This window comes from Martes martes (genome assembly GCF_963455335.1).
Source record: "Martes martes genome assembly, chromosome: 9".
In the NCBI taxonomy this organism is placed as follows: domain Eukaryota; kingdom Metazoa; phylum Chordata; class Mammalia; order Carnivora; family Mustelidae; genus Martes; species Martes martes.
This window is the reverse complement of record NC_137896.1, coordinates 33,566,843-33,589,243: the sequence shown is the minus strand read 5'-3', so window position 1 is coordinate 33,589,243 and position 22,401 is coordinate 33,566,843. Positions and strand designations below refer to the sequence as shown.

The following is a 22,401-nucleotide window of genomic DNA, read 5'->3' as shown; positions in this document are numbered from 1 at the left end:
TTGAAGCATTTTAGAGGTAATGCTATAAAAAGATTTGTTTTGTGCAAATTACTTTAGCTGAGTAAGGAATATGGAGTAAAGCGGCAGAGATGTAAATTCATTTTTTTTTTAAGATTTTTTTTTTAAGTGGCTCCCGGGTGGCTCAATGGGTTAAAGCCTCTGCCTTCAGCTTAGGTCATGATCCTGGGGTTCTGGGATCGAGCCCCACATTGGTCTTTCTGCTCGGCGGGGAGCCTGCTTCCTCCTCCTTTCTCTCTCTCTCTGCCTGCCTCTCAGCCTACTTGTGATCTCTATCTGTCAAATAAATAAATAAAATCTTAAAAAAAAATTCTTTTTAAAGATTTTATTTATTTAGAGAGTGTGCGTGCATGCACGGCCGAGCAGGGGAAGCAGCTGAGAGAGAGGGAGAGAGAATCCCAAACAGATTCTGCACTGAGTACGGAGCCAGAATCCAGGCTTGATCCCACGACCCTGAGATCATGACCAGAGCAGAAACCAAGAGTCACCAGATGCCCTGGGATGTAAATTTATAAAGTAGCTGTTTATCTACCTCCTCCAGTAAACTGTAAACCCCTGAGGGCAAGAGCTATAACTCACTGTTACAGTATGTGGTACTCAAGAGCCAGTAGAACACATGAATGAGGAATGAATGAGACAGAACAATAGGGAAGCCGATTGAAACATTACAGGAACAATCAAGGCACAGAATGTTGTGAACAGCTCTTAGGCGGTGGCCACAGGAATGGACAGGAACAGACAGAAATGCAAGATAGTCATAGGGTAGACTCAAGAGATCAGTGGCTTGTTTCATGAAGATTTAGAACCCACGATGACACATGGATCTGGAGTGAAGTTGAGGACTTCTCTTTTGGATACACCAATCTCAGAGTATCCTGTAGAACTTGAATCCAGCAGACAACAAGATATGAGTGGAAATCAGATAAAAGGTCAGAGATAGAGGAGTCATCAGTAAATAGGTTGTAAAAATGATAGAAGTGGAGGAGTTAATCTCATACAGAAAGTAAATAGAGTAAGATGAGTCGTGAGCAATGTAGAGACCTCCAGAGAACACCATTTTAAGGAATGGGTGGTAGACCAGATGTCACAGTTCTGCCTCTCCTATATGAAAATTGTATAGGATGGACAAGCAAGCCACTGCAAACAGAACTTCCGGAGTCTGTAAGGGAATAGCAAAAATGAACTAATCTAGTGCAATTCCTTCAGATTGGCAAAGTGATGTGACCTCCCCACCAACTCAGAGAATTTTCACAGCAGAAAATGCTAATAACTAATGCCTTAGTTTCTTATACCATAACACTTGGAGGTAAGAAGAGATGAACTCTGATATTCCTTTCAGCAGTATGATTTTATGATTCTAATCAAATTTCACTGCTTGTTCATTCAGAACAAGTACACAAACCAAACAGAGCAGTCTTTTCATCTTTTCAAACAACAGGGCCACGAAAATGAGAAAATAAATGAACCCAAAATCTCCAAGCCTTCCTGCCATGTTGAAAAAAAGGGAAAATAAAGCTTGTTCATTTCCATTCAGAGATGCTAATGATTCCGTTAAATTGACTTCTTTGAAGGAAAATTACTGCTAATAACCTTAATTTCCTCCTAGTCTCTTCCCCTAGGTACCTGACATTTTAAATAAAACATTTTCATAAAATATTAAAAGCAAAGGAATTATATCTTAGGTATCCAATTCCATATTGACAGACTTTATGAATCCCTTCTATCTCAGCTGTCTAGGGCCTACACTTTGGGATCTTCAGATAAACACATTAAGTTTCCCATTCTAGGCATATGCCAAGAAACACAATCCATTTCAAATGGACCAACAAATTTTTGGTCGGGGGTGGTGAGGGAGTTTCTCTATGGCCCACCACAAATCATACTGATATCAGCCATGTGGTGTTCTAGAACATTCTTACCTTCAATTTGAATTTAACCACTGTAGATATTTTCTCTTTTTTGTCCCCCAAACCAGGCTTTCCACCCTGGCCTGACCTCTGAAACCTCTGTTCTGGATGGCAGATGCGACCCATCTGCCATCTGCCTCCCCATACCCATCTGCCATACTTCTCCAGCCTTGCCTCCTTGCCTAAGCCCCTTGGCTTCTGTATGGATTCAGCTAAAGGATGATACCAGCCAGAAGTTTGGGAGGCAAGGGAAGAGTGAGGTAGGCATATTTATTTCCCCACTGTCTCCCTGCAGGCACAAGACAGGTTGACTGTGTCTTCCCTACAAAAGGACACAGCTCTTGCCAGACAGCCTTCTTGCCTCTCCACTCAGAGCAAGAAGAGTTCCCCATCGTTACTAAGTCTTTCTGCAGCCCCTACCTGGTTGTGTTCCCTACACCTGCCCAAACCTCCCAAACAGTCCCTTTATTAAACCCTCCACAGAGGACTCAGTTTACACATGCCATCTGTTCCTTGGCAGGCCCCAAATGACATGGAGTTAAAGACAGACCAGGGGAGGCCCTCCACTGTGGCTCTCACAGACACAACCAAAAGAAACTGTAAACTGTAAATCGTTGTCACATTTCCATGAGCAAAAACCTAGTACACACTTTCTTGAATAGCAAGGTTTCGATGCCAAGGAAAGAAAACTGAATCCTACCATATTTCTACAATTCAGCGTGCTGTAAAAATAAACATGCAGAAGGCATACAATCAGAATCTGAATGTCACTGCCAAACCTAACCAGAATTCTTCTCAAAAACGGGTATCTGGAGAAACATGAAAAGAACCAAATCCATCCTTGAAAACAGAAACATCTCATTTTCCTACTCTTTATCCATATCAAGATTATTAAACCAGATACTGTGACACTTTAAGGTGACTCCAAGTCTTTCAAGGGACGCCACAAAATTCTAAAAAGTACTAATAATTCACTTCATCTTATTGGTAACAACTACAGTTACTAAAGTTGTGATTTTTGGAAAAACTTGGTTATCAGTGACCTAGATTTTTCTGTATTCTCCCCAATATCTCTCAAAATGAAAATAAAGAGGAGTTCCTAATGTATATAACAGCCCTTTATCTATATATCAGATCTAAATATTATAGAAATTACATTCAGGTAGCTATTAAACAATAAAACTCAATAAAATAGCATTATCTCTGAAGCTTACAATACTCAAGTAGAAAGTAAATGAGATTCTTAAGTAAGTATTTGAAAGTTGAAAGCTATAAATACACCTGGACAGAATTTTTAGCATTGAAATTAACTTGATTTTCCCAGGTCAAAATCAGCCTCTGTTGGCTGTGTAGTCCCTCTCTTCTTTGACCATATATTCAAGGGTGTTTATGACATGTCCCTGCTGTGAGTGATCTAGAATTCCACAGCTAACCAAACTGATCAGAATACAGATTTTCAATTCTGAGTCTGCAAGGTATCTTTTTACTAAAGAGTTTCCAATCTGGCCTCTTAACTGAGAAATTCCTTCTGACTAAGTATTGTTATTTTCAAGAAATTGAAGAACATAGACTATTTCTCCATCATTTCCTCGTGCACCGTATATAACCAACAACTGAAATCTGACTGAATTAGTGAACTAATGTAACAATGTGGGGCATGCTTCAATTAGAGGATATGTTCATAATTTGAGGTTCCATGAGATAGAAACTCCCTGGAGGACTTTCTTAAAGGCAATTTGGCAGTGCTCTCTCAAAATGGAAAATGTGCATACCCTCTTGACCAATTATTTCTATTTCTAGGAATTTGCTGCAAGAAAATCCTGCACCGGTGCACAAAGGCCTATGTACAAAAATCTCTAATCTTGGGCGCCTGGGTGGCTCAGTGGGTTAAAGCCTCTGCCTTCGGCTCAGGTCACGATCCCAGGGTCCTGGGATCGAGCCCTGCATCAGGCTCTCTGCTCAGCAGGGACCCTGCTTCCCTTCCTCTCTCTCTGCCTGCCTTTCTGCCTACTTGTGATCTCTGTCTGTCAAATAAATAAATAAATAATCTTAAAAAAAAATCTCTAGTCTTTCAGGATGCAATGTAACCATAGTACCAAAGTTTCTATAATGTTAGAAAGAAAAAGATATCCAGCACACTGACATGGAAAGAGCTCAATGACTTACCTTAAATGAATAAAAGCAAATCATAGAAAAATGTATACAGAATAATCCTGTTTATGTAATAAGAAAAAGACATGTATATATATACTTACACATGTAAATGCACAGTAAAGGGAGAGGAAAGAGGCACTCTAAGCTGTTCCCAATAGTCATATTTTGGGATGGGTGCAGGTGGGTAAGAGTATTTTACATTTTGTTTCTATATTTCTGCGTTACCATTTGCATTGAAATATATTAATGTGTCATACACATCATTTTAAAACCCATGAAAACAAAAAATTAACACACATTCTAGGGACACCTGTGTCTCAGTCAGTTATGCATCTGCCTTCGGCTCAAGTCATGATCTTAGGGTCCTGGGATCAAGTCCCACATTGGGTTCCCTGCTCAACCAGGAGCCTGCTTCTCCCTCTGCCTGCCTTGTGCTCTCTCACACGTGCTCTCTCGCTCGCTCTCGCTCTGTCAAATAAATAAATAAAAATCTTTAAAAAAAAAAAAAAGAAAGAAAGAAATTCTAGAGGGTTTGGTGATTTGTCCAATGACGGTGCATCAGCAGATATGAGAAACCCACCTCAAAGGGATTTCACCCTCATTCGATCACTTGTGATCACTCATTTAAGAACCAAAAGGAAAATGAGGACTGTTAAGTCAACTGCACCTTGAAATACTAACCTGCAGAAACAGATCTACAGTCTGCATGTTCAGGACAAATATGGCAACTACCACGTAGCAGTGAAAATATTTTGTGACTGGTCAGAATTCAAGACAGTGATGTACAAAAAAGAACCTGCATGTCCCCATAAATGAAGTCACCGATTTCTCCATACTTGGGGTGTTCTTATTTAAAGGAGCACTGGGGGGCCGCCTGGGTGGTTCAGTGGGTTAAAGCCTCTACCTTCGGCTCAGGTCATGATCCCAGGATCCTGGAATCAGCCCCGCATCAGGCTCTCTGCTCAGCACAGAGCCTGCTTCCCCTGCTTCTCTCTCTGCCTGCCTCTCTGCCTGCTTGTGATCTCTGTCTGTCAAATAAATAAATAAAAATAAAGGAGCACCGGGATACAGGAAAGAAAACCATGTCTTCCCTCCCTCAACTTTGTATATTTGCTAACATCTTAGAAAAATGAAGGAAAAGAAGAACAGTGGAAATTCAGAATCTAAAATCTATGTCCGCTGGAAACAAATAACCACAGCAACCTTGGTAAGAAATTTAATGGAAAAAAGAAAGGATGCTGGGCTTACTTCAAGATGAAACTACAGTTCGGGCCATTTCTAGTGCACACTCTTTCTGAGCACAGTAGACAAAAGGCTCAAAATGGGAGCTGATGCGCCAAATTGGTTCCACACACGGGTTTTGTTTGGCCAGGCCAGGGGCTGACACGTTTGTTTTTATTTTAATTGATTTCTAAACCATTTTCAAATGAGATCTCACACTTAAAAAGAAATCTGACTTCATGCTTCTCTGAAAATTGTGGAGGCGATGGCAACGCTGTGCCGGATACCCACCCTGGGTCGGGGGTGGGAATCCATCAGCCCTGTGTGCCCCCCACCACTCCCACATGTCTCTACCACCTGGGCGGCCTCCCCAGTAAAAGCTGGCCCTGCAGAACACCAAAATTGCTTTCTTCCCCAGAGTGGCCTTTAGTAATCTCCCTCTCTCAGACTTCTGGCCCAAGCACCTGCAGAAACAAAAGTTTGCAGGATTAGAGGACACGGGATTCAATGCTCAACTTCCTATTTCAATTACATATTCTCAGCAGGGTTGCCAGAACCTTCTCTGTCAGACCTCAGCCTGGTCACTTAAAATAAAGGTCACCAAACATCTTATGGCAACACATCTTTCGGCAGTACACACCTTGGCGGCAGGTAAGGCAAGGCAGCGGTTAGAACTTGGAGTTCTGGCATCTGTCCACCTGGGCATGCATCCCTCCTGGAAATTTAACTCCCTAAAGCAACTTCACCTTCCCCAGCCTCCGTTTCCCCAAGTGTAAATGAAGAGACTATTAGTAACCACCAAAGAAAGGATCCAAGGATGTGGCACACACCCTTCACTCGACAAATGCCTGTTGTGTTATGTCCACTGCTTCTATTACTGTGTGACATGCCGCCGCCGAAGACCCATGCGAAAGCAGGAGGCACCAAGCCTCCTAAACACCAGAGATCTCCAAATAAGTCTAGGCAATACCTCTCTCCTTCCAGGCCTACATGGCTTATGATGGTCTTTTTTAAAAGCCTGGTGGGAGGCACAGATGCCCTAAGGATAACATCTGGCGCACTAAGCAGAGTTTGCAGCCCCGCAGTCACAGAATTTGAGGCAATTAGGGCTGATTTAACAGGGTTAGGCAAGTCCAGGGGGGATGATCTGGAACTTCATGGCAGCCCTAAAAAGTGACCAGAACTTTCTGTACTTGCAGAGGGGCACAGCAAGTATCCCTTGTTATGAGTTTGTTTGTTTGTTTGTTTGTTTTTAAGATTTTATTTATTTGAGAGAGAGAGAGTGCACACCATGAGCAGGTGCAAGGTGAGGGAGATAAAGGGAGAGGGAGATGCAGACTCCCTGCTGAGCAGGGAGCCTGCCCTGGGGCCCGATCCCAGGACCCTGAAATCATGACCTGAGCCGAAGGCAGACACTTAACCAACTGAGCCAGCCAGGGGACCTCTGTTACAAGTTTTATAGGAACGGACTCAGCCTACTTTTTATGGCTAGGTCAATGGCATCTGCCCCTCCAGAGAAGGAGAGAGTGAGCGATAATACTAGTGTATGAGGAGAAAGACTAATCTCATCTGTAGCAAAAGTAACAGAAACACAATACCCAGCATCAGACACAGTACAGTGTGCTGTGCACTTTTGCCCTATGGGGTTATTCTCCTCATTTTACAGATGGGGCAAGTGGGTAGGTGCCCAGGATCACACAGCTAATACAGGACATCGCTGAGATTCAAACTCAGGTGTGCCTGATTCCAACACCTGAGGGTCTTAGCAACTTTGCACCTGCTGAAAGCAAACCCACGATGCAACCCCCCACTTAGCCCCCAGCTGTCTCTAAGGCAAAGTGTTTCTAGATCAGTTGTCCTTTACCTTCATTGGGTCACAAACCCCACCCTCTGCCAAATCTGGGGAATCATATAGACCCTATGAATGTAATATTTTTAAGTGTATAAAATGAAGCACAAAGGAAAACAACTGATATTGGAATATACTTATCAAAATAATTTTTTTTTAATCTGGGCATACCTAGTAATGCATGTGTTTCTTTTTCAACCCATTAAATGCCAAGATCCAGAGTGACAATAATACTTAGCCTAATCGTCATTTGGAAGTAAATGCAAATAAAGACATAATTCATTTGCCAGCTAAATTCATCAACCCACCAAATTCCAACCTCAGACCATTATAGGGTGGACCCGAGATGAAGGACTCTTGCTCCAGAGGGCAGCATGAGATGTCAAGTATAAATCTAATGGTCTGCAGTCTCTTTCCTCTGGATGACCTGTTTATAACTAATGACATCAAGTTACTTTCTTCCCCTTGTTCTGAAGAGGTGGCTCAATCATGTCAGGGAGCCAAAAACACCCAATTGTTCAGGAGCAAAAGTATACTTTGAGAGCAATGTATCTCAAAGCAATGGCTTGCCTGACCCCAAGGGTAGTGTGGTTGCTAGAGGTAGGATTTCCCAACCCTCAGCATCCCAAAGGATCACGGGAAAAGAGCTGTGACGGAGACTCCCAGCCAACGCGTAAGAGAACACTATCCTGCCATCACCTGGTATGCAACCTTCTCAAAGAAGGTTTTATAGGTGGGAGACTAGAAAGGCGTTCAGAGAAACACTTTCCTCTGATTTCTGTCTCTTTCAACTATTTTGATTCCTCAAAGAAAAGGAAAGAAAAAGTAGAGGGAGTTCATGCAGAGAAAAAAAAAAAAAAAACAAAAACCTGGTAACCATTCATCCTCCTTCATGGAAGGATCTCCCAGCTGAGATCTGGAAGGTAGGGCTGTAGCGCCTTCACATCCCCTGTGAACTTGAGTTACACCTTGAGCATATGAAAAGCATCCAAAGGCATGAGCTTCCAACCAGACTTTTACAAAGTGGGACTTGAGGGTGGTTGTTTGCAACTGGGTGCAATGGGCCTTGAGAATAAAAGTGACTCTGGGTGATTTTTTTTTTTTTAAAGCAGGCTTAATTCTGATGAGGGCCGTGCAGACTTCTCACCCATCTCCACAGTGATGCGTTAGCACCCAGCTCTACTTCCACTGGGGTGAAGTAAACCACCCATTTTTCTATTTGGTTAGTGAAAGAATCATAGCCTCTGAATGTGCTAGACCTTCATATCCTTCTAAGGTATAACTAGATAAACAGTACTACACCCTGGGGAAGTATTTCTACTTTAAGGGGGAAGGCTTTATCAAAAGAGAAACTGTTAGACAGAAGAACAAATACTAAGGAATGGAGGAAAGACCTATGCAAGGTCATAACATTTCTTGACAATTGCAGGGGAGTAGAAAAATACAGAATGGACAGTACTGAGAACTAAGCAGTGTCCTTGCGCCAGCAAAACCACAGAAAGTCGCTGCTGCCCACCATCGGCAATGAAAAGCTGTATTTATTTCTTGAGAGGTAGATGAGTCTTTTTGGCAGACACTAATATGGCCTACAAGTTCACATTATGAGGTGAAAAGCATCTATTTTAGAAACTTCAGTCTGGACATGAAATACCAAGTGTGATCATTAAAGCAGCCCCATTAGTCCTTGACCTCATTCTGCATATAAAACGCAGAAGTTCTTGGTTTTACAAGACTTACTGCGATAGCCAGTTTATTAAAAACCTAGGTCACGAGTGCTAATAAACAGGCTGTTTCATCCTTACTTTAGAAGTGGCCCTTACAAACGATGATAATTTAGCCATAATCTGCTAAATAATTTAAAGTTCCAAAGAATATTTTTGCTTCCTCCAAAATGTTTGAATTCACTATTCACTACTAAGGGCATTTGGGGAGAAGGGGAGAAATACATAAGCTTTCTTTCCTATGACTACATTAAGTCCTGTGATACAAAAAGGTATAATTTATTCTTAATGTAAGATTTTAAAATTTTAAAAATCAAATAAATTCAGCAGCTAATGACTAATGCATTTTTTTAAAATCCACAAAAGTTATTAATTGTGATATTTGAGTCAGCTGACTACATCTGAAAGTTTGAGGATGGAAATGCAACACAACATCCAGAAATTGGCCTAACTTCTATCACATCCGTTCACAAATTAGCATGCCAATGTGATCCGTTCAAGGAAAACAACACAGCAGCACTGAAAGGCAATTTTACTACAATTTTAATTTTGAGGGTGGGTTAGGGATTACTAGGCAAACACATTTCAATTCCTAATAAACATAACTGGCTCCTGATACCAAAATCAGCAGTACACAATAAGGCCAAGACAGTTGGATGTATTCTTGGGAAAGATAAAATAGCGGGCAAAAGGCATTGGCTAGGTCTCTGCTGGAGATGAAATCGCTCAAAGTGATACAGATTTTTAAAGTTCATTTTCTGCAAAAGCTTTTCCGTAACCCTTACCACTTTTTTTTTTTTTTTTTTTAAAGCAGAGACCCTTACCACTTTTTAAACTTCCCTATTTCGCTCCCTCATAGGCGAAAACACACTACCTCAAGATTCTGGGGCAGAGTAGTTTAATATCATTCACATTGTCAGGCACACAAATATAAAACTCCAAAGACAGTATTTGAGAACAAAGCGCTTCTGTGTGGGTGTGCATTTGTAAAATAAAGGTAGCATTATTCCGACAGATAGAAATGTGTATCCAGTGATCAAATGGAGTCTTAGAAATTCTGTTTTGACAGTTACTTGTAGAATAGCATTTTCAACAGCCATTAATTCAAAGCTGGGCGGTGATATCATCAAAGCTAAATCAAAACGAAATTCAGATGGTTGAGTAATCACAGTTGGAGGGATGTGTAATTGGTAATCTACTAGAGGATACCTTTAGCTATGCCATAATATGTTACACACAAAGGGTTACTAGCTCTGGCAGCAAAAGTCTCCTCAAATAAAAATGCCAATAAAAAAAAAAAAAAACGCTCTTCCATTTAAGAAGTGAATTTCTGGGGCGCCTGGTGGCTCAGTGGGTTAAGTCTCTGCCTTGGGCTCAGGTCGTGGTCTCAGGGTCCTGGGATTGAGCCCGCATTGCATTGGGCTTTCTGCTCAGCAGGGAGTCTGCTTCCCCCTCTCTCTCCACCTGCCTCTCTGCCTACTTGTGATCTCTCTCTGAGTCAAATAAATAAATAAATAAATAATATTTTTTTTTAAAAAGTGAATTTCTATGAAAACAGGTGTTCTCCCAAGATGGCAATCATTTATTAAACTTCTACAGTTCAAAAGCAAAATGACATAATAAATTAAAACACCAGCAGAAAACTATGCAAGACTGCCCTATGAAAAACATCATTCTAGATTACATAACATGAATAATGGCAGATTAAACTACACGCCCCTACCCAGCTAGATTTCTGTGCTCTATAACTTAGGCCACTTAAGTTTGAAGAGTACACAACACTAGGTTCTCAGTTCAACCACATATTTTTGAAACCAAGTGTCCTGAAAAAACTAAAAGGATAAAGTTAAATTTTACACACACAGAGGCATAGTTTTCCCCTAGGAACACAGTTCCTTAGCCACTTTCTTACCCTCCTCATAGATGGCCCAGGTAAAGTCACCAGTTGCTTTTCCTGGTCATGTTTACTTTATGAATCTGATTTCCCTTTAAAGAGGAAACTGAATTCAATTTTAGGTATTACAGGGCTGCCTATGTTTGAATGACATTAGTGCCAACCAAACAGAACTATTAAACAGCTATCTCCCACACACTCCTAATTTATAGATCACCCTGTATCACGTGGTTTAAAAAAAAAAGGGCAATCTTCCACTAATAGTTTGACGGAAACTAAATTTTAAACTCCTGTGTATAACCAGAGACTCGCTACAAGAGCTTAAAAAAAAAAAAGAGTAGGAAGTTATCTCTCAAATACATGCATAAGTTTGAAAATATAATAGGCACGTGTATTTTCTCTAGAAAAATCCTAGTTTATGCGAGTTTTATGATTCTAGATAAAGGCACGCTTAGAAAAAATTGGAAATTGATGACTTCCATGTTTCCATACTTCGGTACTGCCTACAAAGTCTACAGGCAGAACTGTACTATATAGAGAGACTCTAATTAGTTAAGGAAAACACAACTTTAAAATTCTGGGGAAAAAAAACCTTTAATCTCCATCATTTATAAGCTTTTAGGAGGCTCAAACACTGCCCCCCACCGAGTGCTGGCCTGTCAGTGTTGTTTTAAGTGGAAATGGTCAATCATTTCTATTACCTCCCCAGAAGAGGTAAGAAGATCCACATGCATACACATTTACATGCTTTGCACGGTGCCAACTATTTCCAACCAAAATAATCATATACACGTCGAGCCGAGCTATTTCTAGCCAGAAGCGGTTAACGTCTGGACGGAGTCGGAGGAAACCCAGTAGGCGATGATTACAGGGGAGGGGGTGGCGCGCGGACCCCTGCCTCCCGCGCGCGCGGCGCCTAGCACCCCGCACCTGCACGGGCTCCCCGGCAGGGCATCCGGGTGCGCGCGCACGCGTCCGGGACGCACCCGCCGGGAACAAACAAACCCCGCGGGCCGGGGCGGGCGGGAGCATCCTCGGGCGGGACCCGAAATGCCTTCTCCTACCTGTCACTTTGCCCGGAGCTGCTGCCGGGGATGCGGCCACGGCCGCCGCCTGGAGACCCAGTGTGTGCGCGCGTGTGCGCGCGCGCGCGCGTGTGTGTGTATGTGTGTGTGTGGTGTGTGTGTGTGAGATCTTGTTTGCGGTGCGGCTCACTTACTGCTCCCCGCGCCACCAGCCCCCTCCCCCCAACCCCTGAGAGCCGGCCGCTGAGCCCCCTCCCGGCGCGTCCGGTCCCGCCCTCCCGCCGGCCCCCGCCCGCCCCCCGCCTCCCCGCCTCCCCGCGCGCGATCCTCACCTCTGCCGAGGGCGGGGGGTCTCCGCGGGCGCTCCTCGCCGAAGCAGCGGAGCAGCGCCGGCCCGCTCCGCCTGCCCGCCCGCCCGCGGGGCTCGGCCTGTCCCCGGCCCGGGGTCCCGCTGCCCCTTCGTGGCCGGCCGCTCCCTCTGCCCCAACCCCGAGTCTCCCTCCCGGTTCGCCTCCCGGCTCCAGAGCCCGAGCTGTCGCCTCGCAGCCCCAACCTGCCCAGGCTACGGAGCATGCCCAGTGCGGCGCGCCCGGGCTGGGCTGGGGGTGGGCAGGGGCAGGGCCGGCCGCCCGGCTGCCGCGAGCCGGCTGGCGGGGAGGGGGTACCGGGCGGGCCGGGGGCGCAGCCTCGCTGCAGGGGGCGGGCGGCCCTGGAGGGTCGCGCGCCGCGCCGGGAGGCGGTGGGTGGGGCGTCCGGGGAAGCAGCCTCGCTGCGCGCTCCTCGGGGGTCTCCCCGGCCGCCCACCGCAGCCCTGGCGCCGCAGCACGTGCCCAGGGTCTGGGGTCCTGGGTCCTGGTGCGTGCAGGGTGGCGTGGGGCGCAAAAGCTTGGGGGTAGGGGGGAGTGGCACCCTGCTCTGCTGGGAGACCAACAGCCAGCCGCGGGCCGTGAGGCGGGGGCAGCGGAGGGGTCCAGGACTGGCGAGAACTGGTACCCCAAAGCGACTGGCGAGGGTGGGGGAGGTGTTTATTTGATTACATTTTGTTTTATAAACACATAAAGCGCTTACAGTGCTTCAGGCACTATTCTAAACGCTTTTTTATTCATGTAATCCTTAAAACAATCTTCCGAAGCAAGTACTACTATTACCTTTTTTTTTTTCCCGAGGCTTAAACTGAGCCACAGAGAGATTAAGTGGTTCCAAAAAGTCCTCCCCCAAGTGCAACCTCAGAGACGCAAACCCCCCAGACTTTCGTCCCTGTAACGCTGGGGCGCTGCTCCAGCCAGTTCCTGCCTCACCCCTACCCTACAACGGCCCCCAGTAAATCCGAGTCGCTCTCGCACTCAGACCCTAACGGGGCGGACTCTAGCATCACTCTTTGTGTGGACCCTCAGCGCGCTGCTCCAGTACTCTCGGGAGGGCTTCCTCCTCCCCCAGGCCACTCCGCCTCCTCCTCCCGGCCGGCGGCCACCAAAACCCGGAGACGTGGCACCTGCGCATTGGGGACTGGGGCCATGCTCGCTGCTAAACTGGGCATGCTCAGCCGCCTAAGCAGGTCCGGCCGGCCAGGAAGATAGAGTGAGTGTGGCCGCTCGTGCAGTGTGGGGATTGGAGGGGGGGATGTCCAGGCTCTTGATGGGCAGAAGCAGTTGTAGATACCAAAGCCTCGTTCCTCTGGCACGTCCTGGCCCTTTCTAGGCAGGGCTAAAAGGAGATTGGGATGGGGAGGGGGGAGATCAAAAGTTTACCAGCTGGGCATCCTTAAGTGGGAGGGGGCTGAGCGCCCACTGACAACTCCCCAGCTGAATTGCTAAGCTGCGATTTTAGCTTAGCCCTTAAACAGGCTCCTAAGTTAGCTGAACTTGTCTGTGCAGAAGCCAAGAAAAATAGCCTAAACCAAGTTTCCCAGCCGGATTGGAAAAGAAGGAAAGACAGATCCCAGGGAAAAGCTGGGTGGCTCTTCACTGCCCAGGGGTCTTGGAGATGTGGTGATGTTGAGTAAACGCCAGCGGAATCCAGCAGCCCTCTCAGACTGTGATGTGCGCACAAATCCTCGGGGGATCTTTTTAAAGGGCAGATTTTGATTTAGCAGTCCTGGGGTGGGACCTGAGATTTTGCATTTCTAACTAGCTCCCGAGTCATACTGGTGTTGCTGGTTTAAGATCAGACTCCGAGTAGCAAAAGGTTAGGGCAGTATTTTAGGCCTGTTCTCTATTTATATTTATGAAAACTGAGGTTTAGAAAGGCAAAGCAATTTCACCCAGGTCACACAACCAATAAATAGCGTAGATAGTTTCAAACCCAGTACTCGAGGACATCCTGTGCTTATGTTCCTATATTCCCCAGGTATCACCCATAGACGATGAGCCAGCTGCTTCATCTGTGTGTCTCCACCATGTCCACAGTGGAATTTAATTTAGTATATAGTACCCCTAAACCTCTTTTATCAGTTAGTCTCCCCTGTATAAAGCCGCACCAAAATGTAGTAGCTTAAAACAACTATTTATTCACTCACAATTCTGTGAATCAGCTATTTGGACTGGAATCAGCAAAGCAGTTCTGCCTTTTTCTGCTGGGTCCACTCATGCAGATGTGGAAAGCTTGGAGCCTCATCTGATGGCTGAGATGAAAGCATGTTCTCTCTATATCGCTTCTTCATATAGGGAGCTTCTAGTTTTCAGCAGCAAGGGAGGGCAAGCTCCTATTTAAAATAGCATTTCAGGGGTGCCTGGGTGGCTCAGTGGATTAAAGCCTCTGCCTTTGGCTTGGGTCATGATTCCAGGGTCCTGGGATGGAACCCCGAACATCAGGCTCTCTGCTCAGGAGGGAGCCTGCTTCCTCCTCTCTCTCTCTGCCTGCCTCTCTGCCTACTTGTGATCTCTGTCAAATAATTAAATAAAATCTTAAAAAAAATAAAATAAAATAGCATTTCGTACTTCCTTTTGCTGATGTTCTATTGACTAAAGAAAGCCGTGTGACCAAGTCCAGATGTAAAGCATGGAAAGAAATAATAAACTTCACTTTGAAGTAGGGTTTATTCGTTTTTCCAATCTACCGCATAGACCAACTTCTATAAAATCAGGCTTTTCCCCTAGAATTCACTCAAGGCTTTATAGATTAAGCCTATCCTTAACTTTTACATATTGGTAAGCCCAACTGTAGCAATCATTTATTGTTAGACTATCAACCTAATAGTGCACTTTTTAAGGAATCTTAGCTCAGTGGGGTATAAATATTAACTGTTTAAAATGTTTTTCAAAGTACTAAGTTTAATTCATTTCTGTTGAAGCTCCATTTTCCCTTCCCTCCCCTTTCCCCTTTAATGCCATCTTAGATAGCCATTCACCCAACAAACATTTTGGAGACTTTTTAAAAAAGATTTATTTATTTATTTTTAGAGAGAGAGAGTGCACACACTTGGGGAGTGGGGAGGGGCTGAGGGAGAGGGAGGGAGAGAGAGAAAGAGATCTCAAGCAGACCTCAAACAGACCTGCCTAGCACAGAGCCCAACACAGGGCTTCATCTCACAACTATGAGATCATGACCTGAGCCAAGATGAAGAGTCGGTCACTTAACCAACCGGGGAAACCAGGCGCCCCCGTTTCTGAAACGTTTTAAATGTGCCAGGCACTATGCTTTGCCCAAGATACCAAAGTCAACAGAAGAGACAAAATCATTTCCCCTATGGAGCTTAGATAGTATCAGAGGAGACAAACAATAAAAAGCATACTATATTAAAAGGATATGACAGCAAGTAGTATCGGGAGCCAGGGAGGAAAGGAAAAGCAAAATCTTCATGAGGTAGATAGGAGGGAGCTCTATTTTAGACAGTGGTTAGAGACGGCCTCTCTGAGGATGTGGCATTGAGTGGAGACCTAAATGACGAGAGAGATCTGAATATCTGGGGAACAGTGTTTTCAGCAGAGGGAACAGCAAAAGCCCTGAGATGAGAATGTGATTGGCACCAAGAAAGAGAAAGGAGGCCGGACTGGTAGAGCAAGGCAGAGAATGGGTGGAATTGGGATCACAGAGGCAGCAGGGGCCCAGGCCACCTGAGGCTACAGAAAGGACTTTGGGCTTCAGGCCAAGTGCGGTATGAACCCGTGGGAAGATGTTGAGCAGGGTCAGAACATGATCTTATCAGTGGTTTAGAGAGCTCACCTTGAGATTACCTGTAGACAGAAGAGTTCAAAAAGGGAGCCCAGTAAAAGGACAGCCGTAGGGGCGCCTGGGTGGCTCAGTGGGTTAAGCCGCTGCCTTCAGCTCAGGTCATGATCTCAGGGTCCTGGGATCAAGTCCCGCATCGGGCTCTCTGCTCAGCAGGGAGCCTGCTTCTCCATCACGCCCCCCCTCCGCACCGCCTTCTCTCTGCCTGCCTCTCTGCCTACTTGTGATCTCTCTCTGTCAAATAAATAAATAAAATCTTAAAAAAAAAAAAAAAAGGACAGCCATGGTTCCACTTGAGCTGAGTTTATCATCTTCAGCATTAAAACTCAGACTATGTTACATCTTCAACGTTAGACTCAATTGAAATCCCATCTTCTCTCTGTCCCCTTGCTGGCCCCAGCTGGATCCATTGCTCCTTAGAGTAGAAGGCTGGTGACACAGGATCTGGCCCTTAAACCCCTTCATGCCACCGGCCCTTCAAGGCCTGGCTGGTGCAGGATGTTGGGTAGGAAGGAAGAAGGAGGAAATGAATGAATGTATCTGCTTTTGATTTGTGGCCATTGTGGTCCTCACTGTGGCTGCTTCTCTATCTAAAACACCAGCAACAGGGACACCTGGGTGGCTCAGTTGGTTGAGCAGCTGCCTTTGGCTCAGGTCATGATCCCGGCGTCCTGGGATAGAGTCCCACATTGGGCTCCTTGCCCAGCGGGGAGCCTGCTTCTCCCTCTGCCCCTGCCTGCCACTCTGTCTGCCTGGGCTCGCTCTCTCTCTCTCCCTCTCTCTCTGACAAATAAATAAATAAAATATTTTAAAAAATAAAAATAAAAAATTTAAAATTAAAAAAAAAATTGTAAAACACTAGCGACTTTGTGGCAGGTGTCATTTTGCCTGTTCTCTGCCATGAAAGACACAAGTAAGGCCCTTCAGGGGTCCTTTTGGACTCCCACCCTCCCAGCACTTCTTTTATTCCAAGCCCACAATGCTTGTGGTGGCATAGCCCAGTGCATCTTACTGCTGGGACTCATAGGCCAGGCAGGCACCCTAGTGGGTGGGACATGTACAAGAAAGCTAAGCCCAGCATCCTTGCACAGTGCCCAATGGAAGTACTAGAGAAAATAGCCCATCCAAACCAGGTTGAAATGTTGATAGGGAGGGGGGTAAGACAGTTTTTTCTGCCATGAGGAGGATATCTAGACCTAATTATGGGAACTTTTTCTAGAATGTGAGTGCCTGAACACTTCTTTGTACTCACCTGCAGGTTTTACTAACTAGTCACAGGCCAACATCTTATTATGGAAATTAATATTCACCACAAGAAGGGCCAAAGCAAACTGTCCATGTAACGAGGTCCTTACATTATTTTATAAAGTCTTACTTGGTACTGCAACTTTACAGGAAAGGAGGACAGGAGACAATCAGCACCTTCAGGTTAATAGCCACAACTATGTTCTCAAAAGATCACATTGTATTCTTTTTAGAGAAAGGGCAGCTCATCTCTTGTCCTGATTTAAAGTGATACATTCATCACTACTTCCACCTAGCTTTTTACATGCTGTTCTTTGTAAATGAAAAGATCACCACCAGCCCATTGGTCCAGTTCGCCTTAACTAGGGACATATAGCTTTGACAAGTGGGAAGCACAAGGACCAGCCTTGGCCCCAGGGTGTCTCCTCCCTAACCTGTGTCTTGTTCCACCATGTGCTGAAGGAAGAAATAATTTGTTAGAGGCACTGAGAACCAAAAAGAATGATAATGAAGAAAATCGTTCAAGGATGGGGTTTGTGTAGAATATAGTGACAGTCTCAAAAGCCTCACTAAACTTTCTGTCAATTCGACTGTTGACTGGAGCCTAAAGAGAGAATAGAAAGAAAAGCAAAATAAAGAGGAGAGTTTAGGGGCACCTGGGTGGCTCAGTGGGTTAAAGCCTCTGCCTTCAGCTCAGGTCATGATCCCAGAGTCCTGGAATCGAGCCCCGCATCGGGCTCTCTGCTCAGCAGGAAGCCTGCTTCCCTTCCTCTCTCTCTGCCTGCCTCTCTGCCTACTTGTGATCTCTGTCTGTCAAATAAATTAAAAAAAAAAAATCTTAAAAAAAAATCTTCATTGAATGTATAGCCTTTAAAAAAAAAAAAAAGAGGAGCGTTTAACTCCATTCCAAACAAATTAGCTTAAGAATGGAATTTTCTATGTGTGAGCCAGGCTTGGACTATGACTACTGCAGAAGTTCAAAGTGCTGTGCGATGGTGATGATGGTGGTGGTTGTTATTATGAAGGTAATAACATCTATGCAATAAAACATGAAAATCCTAAGTGGGAGCTAAGGAATTTCCACTTCCAGAAATTCTTATGTGATCACCACCTGGTTCAAAGTATTTTCAACATTCCAGAAAGTTCCCTCATGCTCCTTCCCAGGCAGTACCCCCCCCCACACACACACTACCACCACCACCACCACCAGAAATAATCACTATTCTAACAGGCATTGTTTTCCCTGTTTTTGAACTTCATATAAATGTAATCAGGTAGAATGCACTCCTTTGTGTGGGGTTACTTTCATTCATTACTATGTGTGTGAGATTCCTCCAAGTTGCAATTTGTATCTAGTGTTTGTACCTTTTTATTGTTGTAAATTTTATCACTGTATGAATATATCAAAATGTGTTAATCTGTTCTATTGTGATGGTAAAATTTTGTGGGCTTTAAAATTACTCTCCAACCCTTGAAAATCGGTCCTATATTTCCATACGATTTCTTTGTATTCCCTATTACTAATACAGTACAGTATATTAAGTATATTAAGTACCCAATACCACTCTTAATGGGTTATTCTGTGAAAATAAAGGTGATTCTTTGCCATGGTAAATTCCTAAGGGTTTTATGCAAAAAGCACAGTAAAATTATGTCATATTACTGGATAAAAAATTAAGGGATTTTTTTCCCCTCAACTAATTCAAAAGGCAAATTAATTTTTCTAATACCAAAACATCTGTAATCACTTCTTTTAAGTATGATGAATATGTGCTGTTAGATGTAAATTAGAAAGCCTCATACATGGATGTCAGCATTTAACCCACAAGATATGATTTACAAATGAGAACACTCTTCCTCCTTACCTGATGTTTATGGCAAGCTTACATAAAATGAAATGAGAGCATATGGAAAATATACACATGACTTAATGAGGCTGCTAAGCTGCTGGCCTAATTGCATGGTTTTATATTTCTCTCCACTCTTTTAATGTGAACAGATCAGTTTTGTAAATACAATGATTTGTTCCTACCCTCTCTGTTAGGCTGCAACAAGATTAGAAAAATACATTAATTTACAATATAAATATCAACTGCACATTCAGCAAGACTCAATGTTCTTTTCTTTCCTTCACTGACTCCATGTGGTTGGAATCACAACAAAAGTACAGTTCAGTTAAATTTATTGTTCCTCTATGTCTCAGAAAGCCCCAAATTTTCATCCATACACACAAACTTGAATTTCTTTGACTTTTCTTTTTCAATCATATTTTCCAATGTGTTTTGTGCTGGTTAAGATAAAAATAATGGATTCTTCTGAGTCCCACCTAGAAATGACTTAGAGGATCATGTGATCCAATCACTCCAATGAATTGAGGAACATTTTAAGTCTCAGAGAGACTGTGTGGCTTGCTCAGGTTGAATGCCCAGCTGGAGGCATGTTCAGACCCCAACTTCCATTTCAGAACTTGTAGACACACCTCTTGGGCAACTTTTTTTTCTCCTTGTATTTTATAAACGTTTCCTCAAAGAACTTTCCCTTTCTGAACTTTGTAAAATGAGCTGACAAATGCGCTAGCACTGAATTAATGAGAAGACTGCGTTTCTGGCACCCACATAAGCTTCTGATACTAAAGAAAGTCCTACTTAAGATTTAGGCAGGGCTAATGCGGTAGGGTTGGTTGTCCACTGCACAAGGACACAGGGGCAGGAGGGCAAGTATGAGACTGAGGTACACCCTTTTTCAAGCCTTCTCCCTGGCATGGAGCTGTCTCTACCCTCAGAGAAGGGACACATTTTTCTAATTTGCAAAAGGTCAGGGCATAGGCCAGACCCTATAGGGCACATTGCAGCAGAGAGACTCCCCTTACATATATAATATTCTGCCAATTCAAGCATAATTAACAGCAAAAGATCTGTGTGATATTTGTGCCTCCTCCTGCCCCAATCCTATTTCAAAATGCTGTCAGTGCAACCAGAAATGAGTGTGCCCTTCTTGGCTGGTTCATGTAGGGCTTTATTCCATCTGAACTTCATGGCGATGACCGGGTATCAGAGAAAGCCGTGCCAATGCACAGGCCTGTTTCACCTTGTGCTCGTGTCATGGCTGCTAAAATCTCAGTGCCCCCCAGCAAGTCACTGGTTTGGACGCAGGGTTTAGGGACAGGGCAGGGTGACCTGAGCACAGTAGAAAGTTGTGGCAAAGGGACAAGGTGAATAATTGAGGCCATCATTGCCCTCCACCACCCTGCATTATCCAACATTGAATTCCTTAAGGGCAAGGACCATTTCCTATTTAACTTCTAATCCCCAGGGCTCAACCTGGTGCTTGGAACACAGTGAGGTAGTAACAGATGTTTTTCTGAACTAAAAACGAAGGGCCCTGCAATCCAGCGAGGGGCTGAAACCGAACCAGTGAGTCATTTAGACTTCTTCCGCAGCCTCACATTACACCTGGAGCAGTCAGTAAGTACTATTGATTGACTCCGTTTTTAAAAATATCTCTTAAATCATTCCTCTTTCCATTCAAGACTTAGGACTAAACACCAAAGCCTCCAGGAGAAATTAAGCCTCTTATGTTTCCCCAAAGCACCTTGTATATTTCTATTTCATAGCACTTGCCTCATTGTTTTAGAGTTCTCCGTTTGTCGGTTTCACCTGAAGGAAGTGTCAGACTCTGGAGGGCAAAATCAGGATTCGAACGAATTTTTTTTTCTTGCCAAAGAAATAATTGTGTATATTTTAAAATAGGCGGTACATCCACAAGATTCAAAATTCAAAAGGCATAAAAAGGATATGCAGTGAAAAGCAAGGACTGCCTTCCACCCCCAAGCCTTCAAGTACAGAGAGGAACTCATTCTATTCCTGTGACTGATTTTTTTCTCCTTGTGAGTCTTTATCATGCCAATGTACAACACATGTTCTTTCCGTTATTCACACACTAGTCTGCTTTTTAAACTTAATGTACTTTAGAAATAATATCTACACATGAAAAGCAGCCTTAATCTTCTTAATAGCTTCATATCATTTCATCGTATGGATGTGCCCAAATTTATCGTACCTGTAGGATTAATTACTACTCTCTGATATGAGCAATGATGAAATCACAAATTTCCACTTCCTTCCCACCCCTCTTCCTCCTCTTTACCATCCAAAACTTTCATTGTTTACATTTTTGATATTTATGTTTATAGCGTCAGATATCTCTTCACCTCTCTTGATTGCTTTATTTGGTATCTGATAGTATCGTTGACATCTGGTTGTAAAGGTTGATGGTATATTTATACCCCTTGCCACATTCTCTCCCCTTTCCTTCCCCAAATGTTACTTACATTATTCCCACATTTTCAGGGTTCAGGTGGCATTTGATTTAGTCTTAGCATTATAAGTAAATGGATTCACTGGTAGTCTATTGCTCTATTTTTTCTTTTTACAAGTTGGTTTGCTGACATTTGGTCTCGGAGAATTTCTTTTTAAAGGGATTACGGGATCCATATTCCCTCCTGATTGCATGCCAAGACATCTGTCTGTTCACTGTATACTTAAATGACTGTTTGGCTTTGTATAAAATTCTTGGTTTGTCTTTTCTTTCCTTGAGACTTTGTAAGCTTTGCTCCTAGCATCTAACGTTTCTGTGAGGAAGTGTGAGGCCAGCCTGATGTGTCCCCCCCTTACAGCTGGTTTATATTTATACCCACATTCCCAAGGGAATCTTTATCTTTGAAATGAAATGGTCTTACCAGAATATTCTTGCACCACGGGTTATATTTAATGACGAGAGAGAGTGTATCTTTTCAAGTTTTAGATTCAAAGTTAATATGTCTTCAACATCTTCTTCAATTTTATCTTTAAATATTTTATGTTTTATGATTCCTGTTCTCTGTTTTAGAGATGAGTTATGTATACATTCGATTGCCTTGTTTGGTCTTCCATTTATCATTTCTTATCCTTTTTAATTCTTTGCTCTTTTATATCTTTTCTGCTCACTGTTTCTTAATCCCAACTTCTGTTATTGTTCTCTCTTTTATTTTTTTATCTTATTTGATCTCCTTTTTAGGTTTCATATCTTCTCAGAGGTCTTTGTGAAAGAGGCTTCCATTTTCCCCTTTCCAGCCCACAAAAGGCAGTTCCTGGACTGCTCCCCAAGGCAGCAGCTCTCTCCTCCTCTCTCCTGCTCTAAAAGACTGCTTCCTACAAATGTG

At 43.8% G+C, this 22,401-nt stretch overlaps 1 protein-coding gene across 1 annotated transcript in view; it reads right to left on the bottom strand.

Moving 5' to 3' along the window:
• The window catches only part of PLCB4 (phospholipase C beta 4), a 408,965-nt gene extending 396,960 nt beyond the window's left edge, over positions 1 to 12,005 (bottom strand). The window contains exon 1 of the mRNA XM_080813478.1: positions 11,829 to 12,005. The gene's annotated coding sequence lies outside the window, so the exon portion shown is untranslated. The remainder of the gene's footprint in view (positions 1 to 11,828) is intronic.
• Between the last annotated feature and the right edge of the window lie 10,396 nt (positions 12,006 to 22,401).